The sequence below is a fragment of the Entelurus aequoreus genome, linkage group LG25, assembly GCF_033978785.1.
Source record: "Entelurus aequoreus isolate RoL-2023_Sb linkage group LG25, RoL_Eaeq_v1.1, whole genome shotgun sequence".
In the NCBI taxonomy this organism is placed as follows: domain Eukaryota; kingdom Metazoa; phylum Chordata; class Actinopteri; order Syngnathiformes; family Syngnathidae; genus Entelurus; species Entelurus aequoreus.
The window spans coordinates 22,178,646-22,191,098 of record NC_084755.1 but is presented as its reverse complement, the minus strand read 5'-3'; the positions used below and the strand labels follow the sequence as shown (position 1 = coordinate 22,191,098).

At 40.6% G+C, this 12,453-nt stretch overlaps 1 protein-coding gene across 2 annotated transcripts in view; it reads right to left on the bottom strand.

Moving 5' to 3' along the window:
* The window catches only part of nacc1a (nucleus accumbens associated 1, BEN and BTB (POZ) domain containing a), a 34,535-nt gene extending 25,425 nt beyond the window's left edge, over positions 1 to 9,110 (bottom strand). Inside the window, exon 1 of one of the 2 annotated variants that reach the window (XM_062036812.1) lies at positions 8,616 to 9,110. The gene's annotated coding sequence lies outside the window, so the exon portion shown is untranslated. The remainder of the gene's footprint in view (positions 1 to 8,615) is intronic. The other variant, XM_062036810.1, reaches the window with a different exon arrangement.
* Between the last annotated feature and the right edge of the window lie 3,343 nt (positions 9,111 to 12,453).

Here is a 12,453-nt window from a genome sequence, read left to right as displayed (position 1 = left end):
AGCTGCCATGCACGGCGCTAACCGGGCCCATCAGGAGCAAGGGTGAAGTGTCTTGCTCAAGGACACAACGGATGTGACTAGGATGGTAGAAGGTGGGGATTGAACCAGCAACCCTCAGATTGCTGGCACGGCCACTCTCCCAACTTCGCCACGCCGTCCAATATGCAAGTAAATGGGGTATTGTTACCACTTGTTGATGTTTATTTTTTACAGCAGTTTATAGGCAGTGTAAATGAATGCCATATACCTACATTGTTGGCCGCCTGGTACTAGCAGGTTTTCACTTTTTTAAAATGCACATAAAAGAGAAAGATGTGTGTTTTTGTCTCACATAGGGATTGTGGATGATGGGCAAAATTGCAAAAAAAATAGGAAAAAGACAGCAAGAAAAATTTTGGAGGTGTCTTTGGACTTTATCGTGAGGGGGAACTTCCGTGCGGCCTAGTTTTGAGTTCCAAGTTTATTTACATATTTAGTTATCGTCTCCCTGAACCCTGTTGAGGTACAAAGCAATCAATTAAACCAAATATTTTTTTTTAGTGTTCAATCTCTGTCAACAGGATTATGGGGATTATTGGGAAACCGGGCTGCCATGGCAAACAATGAGTTGCTCTCTGTGAGTGCTATCTGGTTATTACCTTGTGTTAACCCGCTCTTATACAGGTGACACTGCTGCATCCAGCACATGTTTAGAAAACAGCACCTTCATTTCTGCTGATTCTTTGGTTAGAATAATGTTTAGGTATTTAGGCAATGGCAGTTATAGCTACTTAAAAACATCCAAACCGAGCCAAACTATTTTAATAAAACTGCCAGGACTAGTCCTGGACAACAAATTTAGCACCGAGCAGTTGCCCTTGGGCACCTAAAACTCTTTGTGCAGGCCATAAACAATGATATTTGTTTAAGATTTTGTTGCTAATCTACATTCCATTAATCCTATACGTCACGTCAGCCTCTCAGGAGCTGTTATTGCCATGCAGAGCTCAATGAAAGCTTGTTTTATGTCTTCTATGAGCCATAAAATCCAGTGTCCTTAGATAACTGGGTCATGTGGTGTTATTCTCTGCGTGTGTGTGGCCTCTGCAAACAGCGCATAGCATGATTCTATTCACTGTACACCAAACATCCAAAAGCAAACACCAGCCTTGCACTGCACCCTTTTAGCGAAAGTGAACAAATGTTTCACTGCAATGCACTTATAAGGGACTTAATCAACTGATTACTCTGTTCAAAATAGCTCTGTCGGTTGAATAATTTAAAAAAATCAGATTAATCACACTTTTGAATTTGGATTAATCATGGTTAATCCTAGGCTATTACTCGATTGCTTAATTTAAATTAACCTAAAAAAAAACCTTTTATGTTTGGACATAAATGCAATTTTACTTTCAGAATGTCATTCAGGTACCTTTTTAAAAATGTTTAGGCTACTTGAATGCACTACATATATTTGCTCAAAACTTTGATAATGGTTTTATTGAATGTCCAGGCAGGGTGTATTTTGAAGTCAAATTTGCCAGCGAACACACCAGTTGGAGTCTCTGCACTCATCTTTGCACTGTTGTATGCATTAACCTGATCACTGACCATATAACAACCCATACCACCTTTAAGGTAACGATCCACAGTTAAGATAAAAGAGCATGTACAGTCAAAATAAATTGTGCAATTAATCTGTGTATATATTTGGGGTGTCCAAAGTGCATCCTGTGGGCCATTTGCTTCCCTTAGCTAATCACCGCACAATGATTAGCCTTCGAATACCAGCTTGGAGCTTTTCTTTTTAGCTAATTTTGTAGGTATACACCTGAGTCATATTTTAGTACTTGATGCATGCTAAGCATTAAAAAAAACATTTTTGTCCAGGTGTACCTCAGATTAATATATTTTGGGACTTGACACATGTTACAGTTAGCATTTTAGCATGATGGCTTTTTTTTTTTTTAGCAAATTTAACACGTATACACCTCAGTGTTGTATATTTTAGTATTTCAATGTGAGTGTGAATTTTGTCTGTCTATTTGTGTTGGCCCTGTGATGAGGTGGCGACTTGTCCAGGGTGTACGCTGCCTTCCACCCGAATGCAGCTGGGATAGGCTCCAGCACCAAGAGGGACAAGCGGTACAAAATGGATGGACGGACTAATGTTAATTGTTAGCATGTTAGCTTGGTACTGTTAGCACGTTCACTTTTATTTCATAGCTAATTTAGCTGGTATCACCTATGAGTTGTTTTTTTCATTACTTGACGCTTTCTGGCCAGCATGCTAACTGTTAGCATTTCAGTTTGGCTTTGGCTCACCAGCATTCACACGAAATTTCTACCGAAATTGCATTTTATAGTTCTTTGAAAAATATACATATATATATATATATATATATATATATATATATATATATATATATATATATATATATATATATATATATATATATATATATATATATATATATATATATATATATTGCACTGGTGTTGAAGGTGAAAATAACAAAATGGCACCTGTATCCTTCAGTGTTGTTCCGGTACCAAAATGTTTTTCGGTACTTTTCGATACTTTTCTAAATAAAGGGGACCATAAAAAATTGCATTATTGGCTTATTTTAACAAAAAATCTTAGGGTACATTAAACATATGTTTCTTATTGCAAGTTTGTCCTTAAATAAAATAGTGAACAATGAACATACCAGACAACTTGTATTTTAGTAGTAAGTAAGCAAACAAAGGCTCCTTATTAGTTTACTGACATATGCAGTAATACATTGTGTCATTGATCATTCTATTATTTTGTCAAAATTATTAAGGACAAGCGGTACAAAATGTATTATTAATCTACTTGTTCATTTACTGTTAATATCTGCCTACTTTCTCTTTTAACATGCTCTATCTACACTTATGTTAGAATGTAATAATAAATTATTCTTCTGTTGTTTGGATACTTTACCTTACTTTTGAATGATACTACAAATTTAGGTATCAATCCGATACCAAGTTGTTAAAGGATCATACATTGGTCATATTCAAAGTCCTCATTTTTCCAGGGAATTATTTCCTGAGTTTACAAACAAAATATAAATGTTTTCAAAACGAAAAAAGATTTTGTGATGCAAAAAAATATTGATGTAATCATAGTAGTATCGACTAGATACGCTCCTGTACTTTCTATCATTACAGTGGATGTCAGGAGTAGATCCACCAATGGCGTTTGTTTACATTGTGACGCCGGTGAGCTACGGTGTGTACTGAAGCATGTTTAGCTATTCCTCGTCCTGCAGGGATGATACTTGTAAGAAACATACTTTATTTGTCGCCATGGAGGCGAGGATTAGTGATTTAGAAGTAGCTAAAACACTGCCGACAGCGACTGGACTTTAGCCGCTTAAAGCACCTCTTCCAGTGGGAGTTTCAGTGTTATAATTTCACCTTTACAGTTAGTTTTTAAGCCAAAATGCATCCATTCTCCCTTTTCTGTCTACACACCGTGTCTGTTTGTTAGTACTCCGTGATTGTGCGCTGCCAAACATGCTCCTCTGCTTGTAAACTAGCAATGACACGACGTGACGACGACGGGGGTTGGGGGGACCGGTATATTTTACAGTACCGAATATAATTCATTAGTATCGCGGTACTATACCAATACCGTACAACCCTAGTATCCTTTGATTTGTCAGTATGTGGCCCTCAGTAGAAAAAGTTTAGGCAACCCATACACAGCACATGATTAACACGATTATTTGTTGTGATTAATCAAATGCATCAAGTCATGCAAGCATCTATGCCAGACCTGGGCAAATTAAGGCCCGGGGGCCGCATGCGGCTCGTTAAGCTTTTCAATCTGGCCCGTCGGACATTCCCAAATAGATTTTTTTTAGATCTTTAAGGTGGAAACTGTAGCTGTCATTATGATGTGCAGTGATTTTTTCAAATGACTGTAAGTCTTGAACTATACAAAGTATTTCAATGGTTGGAATCTGCGTGTTTGCATGATGTACTAGTTACTATGGTAATCTAAGTCACAGCAGCTCAGACGAGGCACCAAGCAGAGTGGGTGGGGAGCATTTCCACAGCGTGTTTACAGAGCGGCCAGCCTGGGTGTCAGGGACAGACGCGGAAGGAGATTTTTACAACAAAGTACTAAAGCTTAGTGATATATAAGATGTATCAGAATGTAGGTGGTTTTATTTTTTACCCTTTGCATTCATATTTGGCTGTGTTTGTTGCATTTTTGTTGGGTTTCACTTGATTGTAAAATATGTTGATCGAGACGGGGGTGACGTTCATATGTTGTCAATATTCAGCGTTTTATTGTTCATAGTTAATATTGTAAATCCCACATTCTTTATTTTCATGTACATTCTGGGGCTCTCATTCAGTAGAAAATTGTAAATTCCATTCCGTTTTTTAAAGGCCTACTGAAATGAGATTTTCTTATTCAAACGGGGATAGCAGATCCATTCTATGTGTCATACTTGATAATTTCGCGATATTGCCATATATTTGCTGAAAGGATTTAGTAGAGAACATCGACGATAAAGTTCGCAACTTTTGGTCGCTGATTAAAAAAGCCTTGCCTGTACCGGAAGTAGCGTGACGTCACAGGTTGAAGAGCTCCTTACATCTGCACATTGTTTTCAATCATGGACGCCAGCAGCGTGAGCGATTCGGACCGAGAAAGCGACGATTACCCCATTAATTTGAGCAAGGATGAAAGATTCGTGGATGAGGAAAGTGAAAGTGAAGGATTAGAGGGCAGTGGAAGCGATTCAGATAGGGAAGATGCTGTGAGAGGCGGGTGGGACCTGATATTCAGATGGGAATGACTAAAACAGTAAATAAACACAAGACATATACAGTGGGGCAAAAAAGTATTTAGTCAGCCACCCATTGATTGTCAATGGGTGGCTGACTAAATACTTTTTTGCCCCCCTGTATATACCGTAATTTCCGGACTATAAGCCGCACCTGACTATAAGCCGCACCAGCTAAATTTAGGGGAAAATACAGATTGCTCCATATATAAGCCGCACCCGACTATAAGCCGCAGGGTTTTGATGTGTAATTACCGTAGTATATAGGGCAGGGGTCACCAACCTTTTTGAAACCAAGAGCTACTTCTTGGGTACTGATTATTGCGAAGGGCTACCAGTTTGATACACACTTAAATAAAGTGCCAGAAATAGCCAATTTGCTCAATTTACCTTTAACTCTGTGTTATTATTCATAATTAATGATATTTACACTTAATTGAACAGTTTAAAAGAGGAGAAAACACGAAAAAAAAATGACAATTACATTTTGAAACATAGTTTATCTTCAATTTCGACTCTTTAAAATTCAAAATTCAACCGAAAAAAAGAAGAGAAAAACGAGCTAATTCGAATCTTTTTGAAAAAATTTAAAAAGATTTTATGGAAGATCATTAGTAATTTTTCCTGATTAAGATTAATTTTAGAATTTTGATGACATGTTTTAAATAGGTTAAAATCCAATTTACACGTTGTTAGAATATATAACAAATTGGACCAAGCTATATTTCTAACAAAGAAAAATTAATATTTCTTCTACATTTTCCAGAACGAAAAATTTAAAAGAAATTCAAAAGACTTTGAAATAAGATTTAAATTTGATTCTACAGATTTTCTAGATTTGCCAGAATAATTTTTTTGAATTCTAATCGTAATAAGTTTGAAGAAATATTTCACAAATATTCTTCGTCGAAAAAACAGAAGCTAAAATTAACAATTAAATTAAAATGTATTTATTATTCTTTACAATAAAAAATACAAATTTACTTGAACATTGATTTAAATTGTCAGGAAAGAAGAGGAAGGAATTTAAAAGGTAAAAAGGTATATGTGTTTAAAAATCCTAAAATCATTTTTAAGGTTGTATTTTTTCTCTAAAATTGTCTTTCTGAAAGTTATAAAAAGCAAAGAAAAAAAATGTATGAATTTATTCAAACAAGTGAAGACCAAGTCTTTCAAATATTTTCTTGGATTTTCAAATTCTATTTGAGTTTTGTCTCTTAGAATTAAAAATGTCGAGACCAGCTTGCTAGTAAATAAATACAATTTAAAAAATAGAGGCAGCTCACTGGTAAGTGCTGCTATTTGAGCTATTTTTAGAACAGGCCAGCGGGCTACTCATCTGGTCCTTACGGGCTACCTGGTGCCCGTGGGCACCGCGTTGGTGACCCCCGATATAGGGGTTCCTGCTACCACGGAGGGGATTGTCGGGACAGAGATGACTATTTGGGAACGCAAAGCGTCCCATTTATTAACAATAAATCTTTCAATCATTCAATCAAACTTTCACATCTTTGACATGGCGAACAGCATTCGTGCAGAGTACAAATAATACGACGGTGCAAAGTAATACAAAGTGCTCGCCTGTACGTTATCAAAATAACCAGCCTACCGGTATATGAAAAGTCAGTCTTTAATCATTGTGTCATCGTCTTCCTCCTGCGTACTAAAACCACCGAAATCCTCTTTGTCGGTGTCGGAGAAGAACAGGCCGTAAATAAGCCGCACCCTTGTATAAGCCGCAGGGACCAGAACGAGGGGAAAAAGTAGCGGCTTATAGTCCGGAAATTACGGTACTCTATTAGCCACAACACAACCAGGCTTATATTTAATATGCCACAAATTAATCGCGCATAACAAACACCTCTCCCCTCCCGTCCATATAACCCGCCAATACAACTCAAACACCCGCACAACACACTCAATCCCACAGCCCAAAGTACGGTTCACTTCCGTAAAGTTCATACAGCACATATATTTCCCCAAAGTTACGTATGTGACATGCACATAGCGGCACGCACAGACGGGCAAGCGATCAAATGTTTAAAAGAAAGCTGCGTACTCACGGTAGCGCGTCTGCTATCCAACTCAAAGTCCTCCTGGTTGTGTTGCTGTAGCCAGCCGCTAATACACCGATCCCACCTACAGCTTTCTTCTTTGCTGTCTTCCTTGTCCATTAAACAAATTGCAAAAGATTCACCAACACAGATGTCCAGAATATTGTGGAATTTTGCGATGAAAACACAGCTGTTTGTATTGGGACACAAAGGTGTCCCAATACTTCCTCTTAATCTGTGACGTCACGCGCAAACGTCATCATACCGAGACGTTTTCAGCCGGATATTTCCCGGGAAATTTAAAATTACACTTTACTAATCTAACTCGGCCGTATTGGCATGTGTTGCAATGTTAAGATTTCATCATTGATATATAAACTATCAGACTGCGTGGTCGGTAGTAGTGGGTTTCAGTAGGCCTTTAAGGCGGTCTGTCATAACGTGTTCAGCATTCAATCAGACATTATTGTGAGTTTTTGTATTAGTGTTCCTAAAAATATATATACCGGCCCCCAGACACATTTTCTTCTGTAAATTTGGCCCCCGAGTCAAAATAATTGCCCAGGACTGATCTATGCACGTGCACAGTAAACACACTTGTCAGAAATGACTAGCGGTCATGCTGCATCTTGCTAACTTTGACGGGACTGACCACCAAGTGCTGGTGAGAGCAGGCCCATCATATCCAAAGCCTTTCATTTGGGACTTCGCCAAGCTCCAGGGTAAAGAGAAATGCTCTCTTTGTCTCCCTCCAGCTCCCTCTCCCTCATACTAAAACACAGATGCGCACACACAAACTCAAACAAACCCACAAAAGGCACACTGACTCGCACACAGACAATACAGCTTGTTTACGGATTGGCGAGCCGCAGTGAGCACACACGCTTGCACATGAAGACACACGAACACAGGGCTTGAGAGGACCGGGTAGGCGGGTTGGGGATAATGGGGGGTGTTTGCACACTTTGCTGGCTCTGACAGTGAAAGAGATGTGACTGCATGCGTATTTCTGCACCAAGGAGGAGTCTTGGAGAGGAGAGAGGGATCATCTTAGGTCCTTCCTTGCATTAAAACCTACAGACGAAGGAATGCCATGCAACTCAAAAATGACTGTAATCCTAAACCAGGCATGCTGGGAAAGTGGGTCAGCACACTCAAAAGACATTCTGTCCACAAAATGCATGCTTATTTCAACAGTCCTGGGTGTTAGCATGTCTGAAGTGAAGTGTGGAGTCATTGCTGCAGTTGGCACACACAATGCTGACTTTCTGCATTGGTACATTTCCTGGTTCTCACATGCATTCCAAAAGTCAATACAATAATATGCTATGGTGGATGTGAGAACCGAAAGGGATGCCGGGTAAATGGGAGCACACGAGGACCGTACATGGTGCCAGTGTACCAGCCGGGCTCTTCTCGACTGGGCACCGGGGGCGACGTGGAGGGAGGCGGCGCAGGCTGGCAGCGAGACCCCGGTGAGCCCCCTTGCTTTCCGGTATTACGAATGTCGCTCAAATAAAAATAAAAAAACCACCACATTTTGTCGGCGTTAATTCACGCCGACGCCACTGGGGAATCATAGCCCCCGTTTACCTTCCTCCCCAATCCGCAACGGGCCTTGTAAAAGGTGGCTAACGGCTAAAGCTAACTAAATATTTTTGGACCATCCACTCCCTCAATATCACGCATTCCCACGACGGCTCACACTTCAGACAGCCCTAAAAAAAAGACACAAAGGCGGTGTACTTACAGTCTACGCGGGCGAGGTAGCTCGGGCTGCGGCCGTCGATTTTTTTTTATCCGAGATAGAAAAAGAAAAAAAAAGCACCGAGATGTGGCTTTTTTAAATATTTTGGTGATGGGGGAAATCGCTCCCCCTGCCAGTCTCCATTGTAACGGACATCAACAGGTCATCCCGGGACACGCAGCAGCTGACTGCGAGCCAGACGGAACCAGTGCGGCAGGGCTCGGGGGGCGTGGGGGAAGGCTCACAACAAGGCGCGATTATTCACGAGCGGCGCTCAAATTGACGCACACCTGAGCAACTCTGCGGTTTTTTGGGGCTATTTTGTGGCAACAGCACATTTGCTGTGAGCTTGGACCGACGGGGGGGAAGTGAATCCAATGTGGTATCATCCCCTACTTTCTTGCAAACTTTAAATGTCCCGTATCAGCCGGATTCTTCATTGTCCTCATCATCACGGTGTAGAGGCGCAGACTGGCCCTCCCTCCTTTCCTCCTACTCCTCCTCTTCCTCCGCAGCAGTCACCGCTGCCGTCGCCGCCGCGGCTGGATCCTGAGACGACCCTGGCGGAGGATGGCTTTCGCTCCCTCTTGGAAGTGGATACTCGATACTATGGAAGCCCGTTTCCGCCACAAAAAAACAAAAATATATCCCAATGGTAAGTCATAAATAATGAGATAAAAAGTCATAATTTTAAACTTTGAATTTAAAAATCTATATTTTCATGAGGTGGCGACTTGTCCAGGTTGCACCCCGCCTTCCGCCCGAATGCAGCTGAGATAGTCTCCAGCAACCCCCGCAACCCCGAAAGGGACAAGCGGTAGGATTCCTACCGCATCCATTTCCTACCGTAGGAAGTGGATGGCCAAATACAAACAAAAGTGTTTTGTCAGTCTTACATGTGAAAGGTGATCCCCATGATATCTAGTTTGGATTGTAAACCAGTCGGTACAATTTCATGGAAGGATAAACGGTATTAATGATAACCGCGGTAAAACTCCAGACAGTTAGTATTACCATTTTAAATTAAAATCATTGAAAAACCGTGATTGATAATTGCACTTAGATAATCTCACAGATTGAGTGGCAGCAGCTCGCTATCTTAAATGCTAACATGAAAACATGAAACATTAGCATCTTTCCCCATTGAGAAATAACATAACCCAACGGCGTGGGGAAGTTGGTAGAGTGGCTGTGCCAGCAATCGGAGGGTTGCTGGTTACTGGGGTTCAATCCCCACCTTCTAGCTTCCTAGTCACGTCCGTTGTGTCCTTGGGCAAGACACTTCACCCTTTGCCTCTGATGGCTGCTGGTTAGCGCCTTGCATGGCAGCCCCCGCCATCAGTGGTGAATGTGTGTGTGAATGGGTGAATGTGGAAATACTGTCAAAGCGCTTTGAGTACCTTGAAGGTAGAAAAGCGCTTTACAAGTATAACCCATTTATTTATTTATTTATAACCTGAACTTATATAAACACATTACTGTCTTAGCAATTAAGATACTCAGTTGTACACATTGGGCAGCACAGTGGGACAGGGGTTAGTGCATGTGCCTCACAATACGAAGGTCCTGAGTTCAATCCCGGGCTCGGGATCTTTCTATGTGGAGTTTGCATTTTCTCCCCGTGACTGCGTGGGTTCCCTCCGGGTACTCCGGCTTCCTCCCACCTCCAAAGACGTGCACCTGGGGATAGGTTGATTGGCAACACTAAATTGGCCCTAGTGTGTGAATGTGAGTGTGAATGTTGTGTGTCTATCTGTGTTGGCCCTGCGATGAGGTGGCGACTTGTCCAGGGTGTACCCCGCCTTCCGCCCGAATGCAGAATCCTGCACCCCCCGCGATCCCGAAAGGAACAAGCGGTACAAAATGGATGGATGGATGGAGTTGTACACATTGAACCTTAAAGCACTGCTCTCTGAGTGCAGAGTAAGTGTTCTATATTCAGAGGAATAGAAGACCAAGGTGTTTAAACGGTGTGTTCAAGGACCACTGAACAGAGTAGGACACCACATCTTCTCTGTATTGTTTAGAAGTGTAATGATTAATTGATATATCGATTTATATTGTGAAGATTCAACTACAACAATTTGTGCTCAATAAGTTTGCTTTCCGGAAGATAGGAATTGATCTAACATTGTTTTAAAAGGGAATCAATCTATTTTATGTATCCTAGAAAAAGGAAAACTTTGGATTTAAAAGTGGCAGACTTTATATGAAGTTTAGCACTATTAATGATAAGGACGGTAAACGTCTGTGAAGCTGTGTGAATAAGATAGTTAGCTCAGCCATCAGTCATCAAAGCAAGAATGGTGGATACCTACAGTGCCTGAGAAAGGTCACATCAAATGGAAACAATAACAAAGAGACAATGCAACAACTTTTTGCTATGGCACGAATGCAAAGCCACAACAAATACAAACACTGCAACACAATACCATGAATTGATTAACGTGGACCCTGACTTAATCAAGTCGGGGTCGCTATATTCCGCCTATTCAGCAGTCTAAAAAATATCCAAACCCCTCCATCAACGTTTTATATTCACGCCGTAAGTATATTTGTAGTGTAGTAACAGGCACATTCATAATAACATGTAATTATTACGTATTTTGCTCATTGAAAGCATACGGCGGCGCATTCATTTCACAGACGTATCTCAACATTTGCTTTTCCCTTCAATGACAAATCTACTATTCACGACATTTGTGAGAGACAACAAGGACTACTTTGAAACAATTTATGATCCACAACCTAAAAATCCATCCATCCATCCATCCATTTCCTACCGCTTGTCCCTTTTGGGGTCGCGGGGGGTGCTGGAGCCTATCTCAGCTGCATTTGGGCGGAAGGCGGGGTACACCCTGGACAAGTCGCCACCTCATCACAGGGCCCGCACAGATAGACAGACAACATTCACACTCACATTCACACACTAGGGCCAATTTAGTGTTGCCAATCAACCTATCCCCAGGTGCATGTTTTTGGCGGTGGGAGGAAGCCGGAGTACCCGGAGGGAACCCATGCAGTCACGGGGAGAACACGCAAACTCCACACAGAACAGATGCGGCTTTATCCATCCATCCATTTTCTACCGCTTGTCCTGTTCGGGGTAGTTTTAGTTAAACCTAAATCTACTACGAACATAACAAACAAACACTCTACAGTGTCTGCTCTCACTGGGATGCCAACTAGTGGAATGTTCATATCTTCCCGTTTAGATAAAGAATAAAAAAAAGATAAAAGTTTCCGCAAACAATCTTTTCGTGTCTTTGTCAAAGTTGACCACTTCTCGATTTGTTAGTTAGCTCTGTTATACATGCTCTGCAAAATTTCGATTAACAATAATAATAATCAGGTCACAAGATATAAATGGACTATTGTTGGCAGTTTTTAGATGGTTATTTAGATGGCTTTGTGGGCATAATACAGTTGCTCCTATTGATTCCATTGTTAGATGAATTTTGCTTTTACGTTTATTTACAATTTAGAATGCATATAAAAAGAAGATCATATATGTGTTTGTCTTACATAGGAATTTTGAATTACAGGCAAAAATTACCAAAAAAAATCGTTGTTCCCCTTTTTGGAACTTTGTGACATTCAAGCTGAATAGACTAGCAATTGCAATACTTTATTTATATAAATCAAACGTAATACTTTCAAAAATGATTACTAAAATCCACAACAAAATGTTGTAATTTTTGCAGAAATACAGAACAATTTTTGCAGCAATACAGAACATAGAGAAAGTGCCAAAAGTGACTCTTGCAATTAGTGATGGTCATAAATCTGTGAGTTCCTGAATAGTCACTAGCCATAACCGACCATGGTGCATAATAAGGGA